Here is a 10,857-nt window from a genome sequence, read left to right as displayed (position 1 = left end):
GAGTAATCATGTTTAGTGATAAATCAAATTATGTTATGCCCTTACTTAAAACCCTCCAATGGCTTCTGACTTCATATAAAATAAAAACCAAACTCTTCATCACAAAGTAACTGGCCCTTGCCCAGCTCTTTGACCTTTTCCCTGCTGCTGCTGCTGCTGCTAAGTCACTTCAGTCGTGTCCGACTCTGTGCGACCCCATAGACGGCAGCCCACCAGGCTCTCCGGTCCCTGGGATTCTCCAGGCAGACCTTTTCCCTACCATCCTGCATTGTCTGCTGTAACACATTCCGGCTTTCTTTCTCTATTTTAAACACAGCAGCCTTGCTTCCCTCTAAAGGCTTTGTTAGAGTGGTCACCTTTGCTCAGAATGCTTCTTTTGCTGTATCTCCACACCCTTGAACTTACATCTAAACTTTATTTAAATATTAGTCCTTCAGTGAGGTCATCTTTGACCTCACCGGTCTCTCTCTCTCTCATGTCGCTGCTTGAATTCTCTGCATAGCAAGAAATACTCTGATATTTTCCCTTTGTTTTTCATGTTTATTTTATATTTCCATTTCCCCCACTTAGGTGCAGGTTCATGAGAAGAGATCTTGTTCATCTTTCTCACATTATCCCAGGTATCCCAGACAGTATCTAGCATGGATCATATAGCCAATAAAGAAGAATGAATGAAGTAAGAACTCTAAAAGCAAAGATGGCACAATGTTAATAGTTGTTAATTTGGGAAAATGAAAATAAATGTATTTGGTATATCATGGTTTTAACTTCTGTATATTTTGGGGATATTTCAGAATTGTGTGCAGATAGAGGTATAAAATCAGGACTTCCTAGGTGGCTCAGTGGGTAAAGAAACTGTCTGCCAATGCAGGAGACATGCATTCAATCCCTGGGTCAGGAAGATTCCCTAGAGGAGGTCATAGCAACTCACTTCAGTATTCTTGCCTGGAGAATCCCATGGACAGAGAAGCCTGATGGGCTACAGTCCAAAAGGTTTCAAAGAGTTGGACATGACTGAAGTGACTGACATTGCAGGCAGAGGTCTTGTTTGAAGAATTATTTGAAAGAAGCAACTTGTCCTATCTAGTAAGAACTTGTCAAATTGAACTGGAGTGTAATATCACTGAAAGAAAGAGCTGTGTGACTGATGCTTCATGAAGTTTAGACTGGAAATTAGGAGCTGGGGTTTTCAGTTTCTATCCAAAGACAGATGGTACACTTCTTAGAAACTTTACAGACATTCAAGTGTCACCCCCCCCCACTGCCTTCTCAGTTTTGCATAAAGTTGAGAAATGCATCAATGGGGTCCATGGTGATTAGACACAGATGTGTAAAGGATGTTGTGAGCAGCATACTTAGGCCAGGAGACCTGGCCTTTTCCACCAGCTAGTTGGCGTCAGAGATGAGGAAGGCATGCAGAATGGAATTTCACCTTTGTGTGTGTGAGTGTGTGTGTGTGTGTGTGTGTCCATTGTCCTCTCATACAAAAATGAAGAAGTTACACACGTCTATATTTAAAATGGATGATCAATAAGAGACTGTTGTATAGCACATGGAACTCTGCTCAATGTTATGTGACAGCCTGGATGGGAGGGGAATTCGGGGAAGAATGGATACATGCATGGCTGAAATGCACTGTTCACCTGAAACTATCATAGAATTGGTAATCAGCTATATCCGAATACATTAAAGCTTATATTGTCACTCTGCTTATTTAACTTACACGCAGAGTACATCATGCAAAATACCAGGCTGGATGAAGCACAAGATGGAGTCAAGATTGCCGGGAGAAATATCAATAACCTCAGATACACAGATGACACCACCCTTAAGACAGAAAGTAAGAGGAACTAAAGAGCCTCTTGATGAAAGTGAAAGAGGAAAGTGAAAAAGCTGGCTTAAAAACTCAACATTCAAAAATGAAGATCATGGCATCTGTTCCATCATTTCATGGCAAATAGATGGGGAAACAGTGGAAACAGTGACAGACTTTATTTTCTTGGGGTCCTGAATCACTTCAGACAGTGACTGCAGCCATGAAATTAAAAGATGCTTGCTCCTTAGAAGAAAAGCTATGACCAACCTAGACAGCATATTAAAAAGTAGAGACATTATTTGCCAACAAAGGTCTGTATAGTCAAAGCTGTCGTTTTCCCAATAGTCATGTATGGATATGAGAATTGGACCATAAAGAAGGCTGAGTGCTGAAGAATTGATGCTTTCTAACTGTGGCATTGGAGAAGACTCTTGAGAGTTCCTTGGACTGCAAGGAGATCAAACCAATCAATCCTAAAGGAAATCAACCCTGAATATTCATTGGAAGGACTGATGCTGAAGCTGAAGCTCCAATACTTTGGCCACCTGATGTGAAGAACTGACTCATTGAAAAAGACCCTGATGTTGGGAAAGATTGAGGGCAGGAAAAGAAGGGGCAACAGAGGATGAGATGGTTGGATGGAATCACTGACTCAATGGACATGAGTTTGAGCAAGCTCTGGAAGATGGTGAAGAAAAGGGAAGCCTGGCATGCTGCAGCCCATGGGGTTCAAAGATTTGGACACAGCTGACAAATGAAAAACAACAGTATCCCAATACAAAGAAAAAGGCTTTTTAAAATCAGGGAGTTAAATAAAAGTATATTTTTTCTAAATAATTGCAGTTTTCACTGAGATGATCCTTTTAGAATTTTATTTAAACATATCTGGTACTTCAGACAAAATTTTCAAACTCCATAATCTACATTAACTGGAATGTTGTGATCTAGAATCTGGCTGTTAGAACGTGTCTGTAGACCAGCAGCACTGTCTTATTCTGGCAGTGTTGTAGAGATGGGGATTTTTAAGCCCCACCCCAGATTAATTAAATTTAATCTGCATTTTAACAGGCTCCCAAGGTGATTCCTATGCATACTATGAGGTTAATGTGCTAGTCTACAGCACCTACTACAGGTTTCTGCATGAGCTGACTTCATTAGTCTAACCTGCTTAACAAAACTCTGGTGAATTTTAGCACAACAATATTTAAATTTGTACCACATTTAAAATTTTTCTTTTGTATACATTATTCTGCTAAATCCTCACAATACCATTGAGTTGTTAAGTAGTTCTTACTGTCACCAAATTCCAGACGAGAAAAGTAATATTAAGGGAAAATGACACACCCAAATCATATAGCTAATTGTGACAGAGGCTATACATCTGTGGAGTACGTCAGCAATATTATTGTTAAGGTGGGAGATGCCTTAGCAACATTTCCACCAACCCATACAGTTTATGCCATGTTAGAATTGCTAGGGTTGCTGCTCAATATAGAATCTTAAAATTCCTGTAGGTACTGAAAAATAAATCATATTCTCCAAGTCATTCTGAGTTGAGCTAAAAATTCAATTATCACCTCACTGGCTGACATCATAAATCTACCACTTCCCAGCAACCAAGTGATAACCTTAAAGACACTATCTCCACTGAGCTATGACCTTCTCCTTCTGAAGTTTCTCAGCACAAGCCCTTGGAGCTTTGACTTGAGTTAGAATGTCAAGCAGAAAAACTTGGATTCAAATTCTCACCTTGACTCTGTCTTGCTAGATCCGATATAGGTGAATTATTTAGCCTGTTTGAAACTTAGATTCCACTTCCATAAGACAGAGATTGTTAAAGGTGTTAGGGAAGCATTGACTGAAACCACCCGCTTTGTTCAGGTACAATAATGACCGCTTGCATCCTCACAAGTTGTCTCACAACAGGAGGTCCACATAAGGAGCATGGTGCTGCTGCTGAAAACCAACTGACAGAATTTGGGAGGGGCCAAAAGGAGGGAGGAAGTGCAAGCCCATAATATGTCTTGCCAACCTCCAAGAGGCCCTCATGTTAGAATCCACCTTGCCTGAGAGATGTGTGTACCGCCAGGAAGGACCACGGTCATACCAAATATAGGAACAGGCAAGATGACAGGCCAGAGACAACCTGGAAATGAATCCCACTATCCTAAAACCTGAGACTGTGAACATGTGACAAAGTAATTCTCCTGGGTTCCCTGACCCTGCTGCTCTCTGCCTGGCCAGTAATGTCTTTCACTGAGTCAGCACATGTCTCCTCAGACACTTCAGTTCCAAGTGTTAGACAAGAGCCCATTCTGAGGCCCTGGAAGGGGTGCCCCCTCTGATAACAAAGGTGAAGAAATCAGAGAAGATAATGGGTGCACAGTGTTTAACACAACCTTGAACTTCCAGTATACAGACCATAATCATAGTTATTGCCGTTTACCTCCCGAAGAAAGTTTCCTCATCTTTGAATTGAGGGAATTGAATTGAACAACCTCTAAAACTCCTCTATTTCTCATTTTTGAAAAGTTTGACTCATGCTTACACTTCATGCTTTAACCCTTCATCCAGAATTTGGAGCTCACCTTCATTTAAAAAAGGCAAAACATATTTGTATGATTGAAGTATGAACCTGTTTTCTGGTTGAATGAGATTTCAAGAACATGTGGAGGACAGAGACTGGAGAAGTTATTATGTGAGTTATTATATGTTGACTTGAATTCTGTAAATTCAGTGACATGGGCATGCAAAAAAAAAAAAAAAAGAAAAAGGAGAGAAGAGAAAGAAATATGTCCTTTAAATCACTAGAGTTTTTAAATGACTTTTTCTAAATTGGGAGAATGAATATCAGTAGACATTGGCCTTACCTGAAAAGAGATTGGCCTTACAAAAATTATAAGAGCAGAGGTGTGTTCTGCAGCTTCTCCCAAAGAACAGAGCAGCTGACTGAGGAGAGGCATTTCCCAGTTGGACTCATCATGTGCTACAAGAGAAAGGCAGCCATTTATTCACCTTCTTATTTATTTAGATACGAGTCTGCCCTTGAAGATTATAAATATTTTAATCCTAAAAGAAAAGAAAGAGAAAGAAGAATAAAAACCCTACAACACAGTCACCCTGTGCGTCTTTACTGCAAAAATAATGAGTATGGCGCTCTCTAAGTCCACTTCCACTGAGGATTACTGCCTGTAACTTCCATATAGGCCCTTAAACATCTATGTTTTCTCTTTTTTGGATCATTGTTGCTGGTATTATTGTGACCCCACTGACACTAAAGGGTGAATCAAAATAGAACATACAACATTTCTTATTCTTTGATCTTAGAGTAGAATTTCCAGTTCTTACCTTTGTCTTATATGTTGTTTGAGAAAATAAGTTTTTTATTCTTATGGAAAATAAGAACTAGAAAAAATGAGTACATTTTCTCACTGAATATTTGACCATCTTTCTCCAGGAAGATGCCATGCCTCTGTCCTCAATTGTCTAATTAATTTTTTGGCAAAAGTATAAAAATATTATAAAAATAATAACAAAGAATAACCTTCTTTTAGATACTTAAATATGTATTGTTGGTGTTCTGCACTCAGGAGACAGATGCCTTTATAATTTCATCACCAAATTAAATTTGCTTTTAAGAAACAAAGAAATTTCTTTCCTAGCATAATTCTAAGAAGAATATGTGTAAAATGAATTAAAAAAATTTTTTCAGGATCAATTTCAATTTCACCATTCAATTATTATTTCTATTACCATTGACTGAATGCCCACCTTTTGTCAGAGTTTGGGCTGCATTTGGAAACAGAATAAGTAAAACAAACAAAAAGAAAAGGAAGTAAACAAATAATAATAACACCTTTCCTCATTTCAAGGAACTAAACATGTGGAATAAAGAAACTTTATGAATCTAAACAAAATAAAACAAAATTATTTAAATAGGAATATATTCAAAATACTTTGAAAATAGTAATTTTCAAATGATGAATATGATTATATCTTGAGGTTGAGGAAAGAAATAAAAAAAAAACCTTCATATAAGGAAGTATATTTTTCTTGGCCTTAATATAACTGCACCCTGTTTCTCTATAATTAACTACACAGACATAGCATCTTTTTTCTTCTTATTCATTGATTAATGCAAATTTACTGTGCATCTGCATGCATTACGCATGCATTTGAGGGAGTGAGAGTTATTGTAACTCAAAGAGTGGGAGTGGTCAAATGGTCCAAAATAAGTAGTCAAGTCAAATTTGGTTCCAAAATAGTCTCACTTTAATACCCCAGGTTCGAGCATTATGCTATAACTACCTCTGGTATAGCACAGAATAGTTATCCTACCAAAATCATTCTCAAATTATGGTCTATAGACTCTGGGGTTTCCTAAATTTTTTAGGGGCCCACAAAGTCAAAGATCTTTTCATCACAGTACTCAGATGTAATTTACTATTTTTTGTGTGTGTTCCTATTTCTACTGATGGTGTGGAAACAGTGGTGGGTAAACTGCTGGCAGCTTTGTGCAAATCAAGACAGGGAGGCAATTTGCATTCCTACCAACAGAGCACAGGGCTTCCAAGGTGGCTCAGTGGTAAAGACTCCTCTTGACAATGCCAATCCTCCTGTTCAATCCCTGGGTCGGGAAGACTTCCTGGAGAAGGAAATGGCCACCCACTCTAGTATTCTTGCCTGGGAAATCCTATGGACAGAGGAGTCTGGCAGGCTATAGCTCATGGGGTCGCAGAAGAATCAGACATGACTTAGTGACTAAACAACAGCATGGAAGATCTTCCTTTCCTCCATATCCTCTTCAGCATGTGTTGTTTATAGACTTTTTAATGATGGCCATTCCAACTTGTGTGAGGTGATATTTCATTGTAGTTTTGATTTACACTTCTCTGATAATTAGTGATGTTAAGCATCTTTTCGTGTGTGTGTTGGCCATCTGTATGTCTTCTTTGGAGAAATGTCTATTTAAGTCTTCTGCCCATTTTTTGATTTGATTGCTTTTTTTATATTGAGCTATATAAGCTGTTTGTATATTTTGGAAATTAACCATTTGTCAGTTGCCAAATTGCAAGTATTTTCTCCCACTCTGAGGGTTGTCTTTGGTTTAAACAAGACATAAACAATGATTTCCTTTGCCACTATGGAGAACAGCATACATGTTCCTTAAAAAACTAAAAATAGAACTAGCCATATGACCAGCAATCCCATTTCTGGGCATATGCCCAGAGATAATCTTAATTTAAAAAGACACATGGACTACAGTGTTCATTGCAGCACTATTTAGAATCTCTAGGACATAGAATTAACCTAAATATCCATCAACAGAGGAATGGATAAAGAAGATGTGGTATAATACATATACAGTGGAATATTACTTAGCCATAAAAAGGAAAAAAACGGGGTCATTTGTAGAGACATGGATGGACTTAGAGACTGTTACACAGGGTGAAGTAAGTCTGAAAGAGAAAAAGAACTATTGTATATTAACATATATATGTGGAATCTAGAAAAATGGTATGGATAATCTTATTTGCAAAACAGATACACAGACATAAGAGAACAAATTGGGATTTACATACATACACTACTTATACCATGTATAAATAACTAATGAAAACCAATTATATTGCTCAGGGAACTCTACTCAGTACTCTGTGGTGACCTAACTGGGAAGGGAATCCAAAAAAAGAGGTGATATGAATCTGCCTGCAATGCGGGAGACCTGGGTTCGATCCCTGGGTTGGGAAGATCCTCTGGAGAAGGGAAAGGCTACCCACTCCAGTATTCTGGCCTAGAGAATTCCATGGACTGTATAGTCCACGGGGTCACAAAGAGCTGGGCATGGCTGAGTGACTTTCACTTCACTTCACTATATGTATACATATAGCTAAGTCTCTTTGTTGTACAGTAGAAACTAATACAGCATTGTAAAGCAGCTATACACCAATAAAAATTAACAAAAATAAAAATAAGCTATAAAAAAGACAGGACAAAATTGTATTAGAAGTTATGTTATCAACACCACACAAAGACAGTGGGAAAAAAGGAGCTAGTTTTAGCTCCTTTTTATTAGAATGTTCTTGGTAAAGAAGTATATGCTATTAGTATTATTAAATCTTGACCTTTGAGAACACATATTTTTAATATTCTGTATAAAAAATATAAAATACAACTAAAGCCCCTCTATTGCATGTTGAAGTACAATAATGCTCTTGAGAAACAGGATTTGTGAGACTGCTTGAATTGCAGACTGAACTATCCACCATTTTTACTTCCAAGAGTACCAGACAAACTCTGACCACTCAAACTTGGAATATTTGGCAGGTGTTTTCAGAAAAATAAATTAAGCCTGGCACATCAAGAAAAACAGTTGCCATCATTTGTTGTCAATGATAAGACATGCACTTTCAAGTGAAAATTAAAATTTTGAGGAACTTGTATCTGCCACCATGAGCTTGCGAGCTTCCCAATAATGGAGAATTTTTTTGATGACATCTTTAGTGATATTGATTAATGTGATTCTTTTTGACATTGTCTAATAAATTATCTCAACATTTGGAAGATTCTGCATACCTTAGCAAATCAATATTTTCTAAATGACAAATACATGATGTTACAAAATCATACTTGAATCTAAGATCCATTCCAAGTAAGAGATAGACCAATGAATTTTAAATTTAAATTCATTGATGTGATTTCAGATTCCACATTAAAAATAACCTCTAAGAAACTACTTTGTCAAACTTCTGTATATAATCAAAGAATAATATCCACAATTGACTGAAAAGATTATTAAAATATTCCTTCCTTTTCCAACTACCTATGTGTATGTGAAATGTGTTTCATGCAGTTCAAGGAAAACAGCATGCTACAATCAGTTCAGTTCAGTTGCTCAGTCGTGTTCGACTCTTTGCGACCCCACGGACTGCAGCCTGCCAGGCTTCCCTGTCCATCACCAACTCCCGGAGCTTGCTCAAACTCACGTCCATCGAGTCAGTGATGCCATGCTACAACCAACTGTATGTAAATGCAGATGTGGTAATACAAACCTTTTCTGTTACCATACATTAAAAATATTTGAAGCAATTTCAAGCAATAAAATGCTTCTTATTAATTTGTGGGGAAATCTATTTTTCTATAAAATAGGTTATGTTAACATGTAATAGGTTTACATTATCATTATATGAATTATAAAACAGTTTCAAAGATCTTCATTTTAATTTTGGTACGGGAAAATTTTGGTAATTTGTCTCTCATAAACGAAAGCTCTTTGGACTCAACAATTTTTAAAACTGAAAGGACATCCTGAAACCAAAATGTTTAAAAACTGTTTGCCCTATCAGATATAAAACTATACTATAATGCTAGATTAATTAAAATAATGTGTTGTTTGTGCAAGAACACTTAAGCACATCATGAAGAGAACGGAGTCCAGGAATAGACTCATATATATGATAATTAAATACTATGATAAAGTTTGCATTTTAAATTAGAAATTATATCAAGCAGGGTCTTGACAGGAAACAGATGGCACTGTGAAATGAGGTAACTGAAGGAATTTTTAATAAAGGAACTGTTTTCAAGGGTAAGAAATGGATGAAGGGAAGTTAGTAAGAATAGGAAAGTACCATTTTGCTAGAAACAGTGAGATGCTTAACCATCCTGTCTGAAGGTCAAAGAGAACGGATTCTGGCAGCTGGGGATTGAACTGTTTCATTAGTAGCTGCGGGAGAGGGTCTCCAGCCAGCAGGGTGACCTACAGAAGAGAAGCAGTCTTTGTCAACAAGCAGGCCAACAAGCAGAGAACTAGAGGAACATCCAACCCGAAGTCCTCATCTCTCCTCTGATTTGCTGCTGCTACCTCTGATTGGCCAAAGCCAACTGAGAGATAGACCATTTCCAATAAAAGGAAAAGTTGAAAATTTGGAAAGAGGATCTGGAAGGGCAAGTAGACGACACCCATCTGTCTACCCCTTTCACTCCTCAACATATCCTCTTATTCTTTGCCTAGGCCTGTCCAGCTTCACTGACCATTTGCATTTAGTAATGGAGTGCTGCTGTGCATATCTCATTTTATGGTTCAGTGGATTAGATAATATGCAGCTCACTATGGGCACTTGGATGGCAGGGTCACTTAGTGTTCCAGCCTCTCGGGGCACTGCTTCAGATTTAGGAAATGTATCAGAAGGGAATAGAATGAAATGTCAGGCATCCCTCTTTGACTTTTCCACCAAGATATCAAATTTTCAGATCCTAACCACACTGATAGCCTTCACAAAGACTTTTAAAAAGTAGCTTAGTCCATTTTTCTGCTAGTTCTTAGTAGGAGGATTATTCTGATATAATGTAGTCTCTCATAACTGTGAGCAGAAGTTCTACTCTCATGTTTTGGTTGATGATGTGGTTGTTTATGGATGTCCAGATTGGAAATAATTTCCTGACTGTATAACAGAGACTTTGTGGTTGAGAACTGCAACTCAATTTTGATTTCTCTTCTCACTCATTTCTGTTGTTTGACTATGCTTTGCATTTCATTCTGGAAGCTTTCCTTTCCTTAATTTTTTTTTTTTTTGGTCCTTAATTTTTTGAAATTTCAAGATGGTGTACCTTGGAAAAATCTTTTCGCATCCTTCGTTCAGTTATTTTAAAACCCTTTTATTGAGAGAAGCATTCTTCAGCTTCAGGAATTTATCTTTAATTATGTATTTATAATTTTTCCCTGAAATTGTTAATGTCTCTTTTAAAATTCTCTTACAAAGATGTGCATTCACTCAGACTAATCCTTTGCTTTATATTTCCTTTCCCATTTCAAGTCTTTTTTGTCATTTATCTTACTTTCTGGGAGGGTTCCCTAACTTTATCATCTAAGATTTCTATTGATGCTTTAATTTTTACTATCATATTTTAAATTTACACAATCTCCTTCTTGTTCTCTGAAATATATTTTTATACTAGGATTTTCTTATGTCATGAAAGGACAATTATCTTTTATCTTTCTGAAGATAATGAATTCTAGTTTTTATCTCCCTGCATTTCTG

The sequence above is a fragment of the Bison bison genome, unplaced genomic scaffold, assembly GCF_000754665.1.
Source record: "Bison bison bison isolate TAMUID 2011002044 unplaced genomic scaffold, Bison_UMD1.0 scf7180017864075, whole genome shotgun sequence".
Lineage (NCBI taxonomy): Eukaryota > Metazoa > Chordata > Mammalia > Artiodactyla > Bovidae > Bison > Bison bison.
This window is presented reverse-complemented; position numbering follows the sequence as displayed.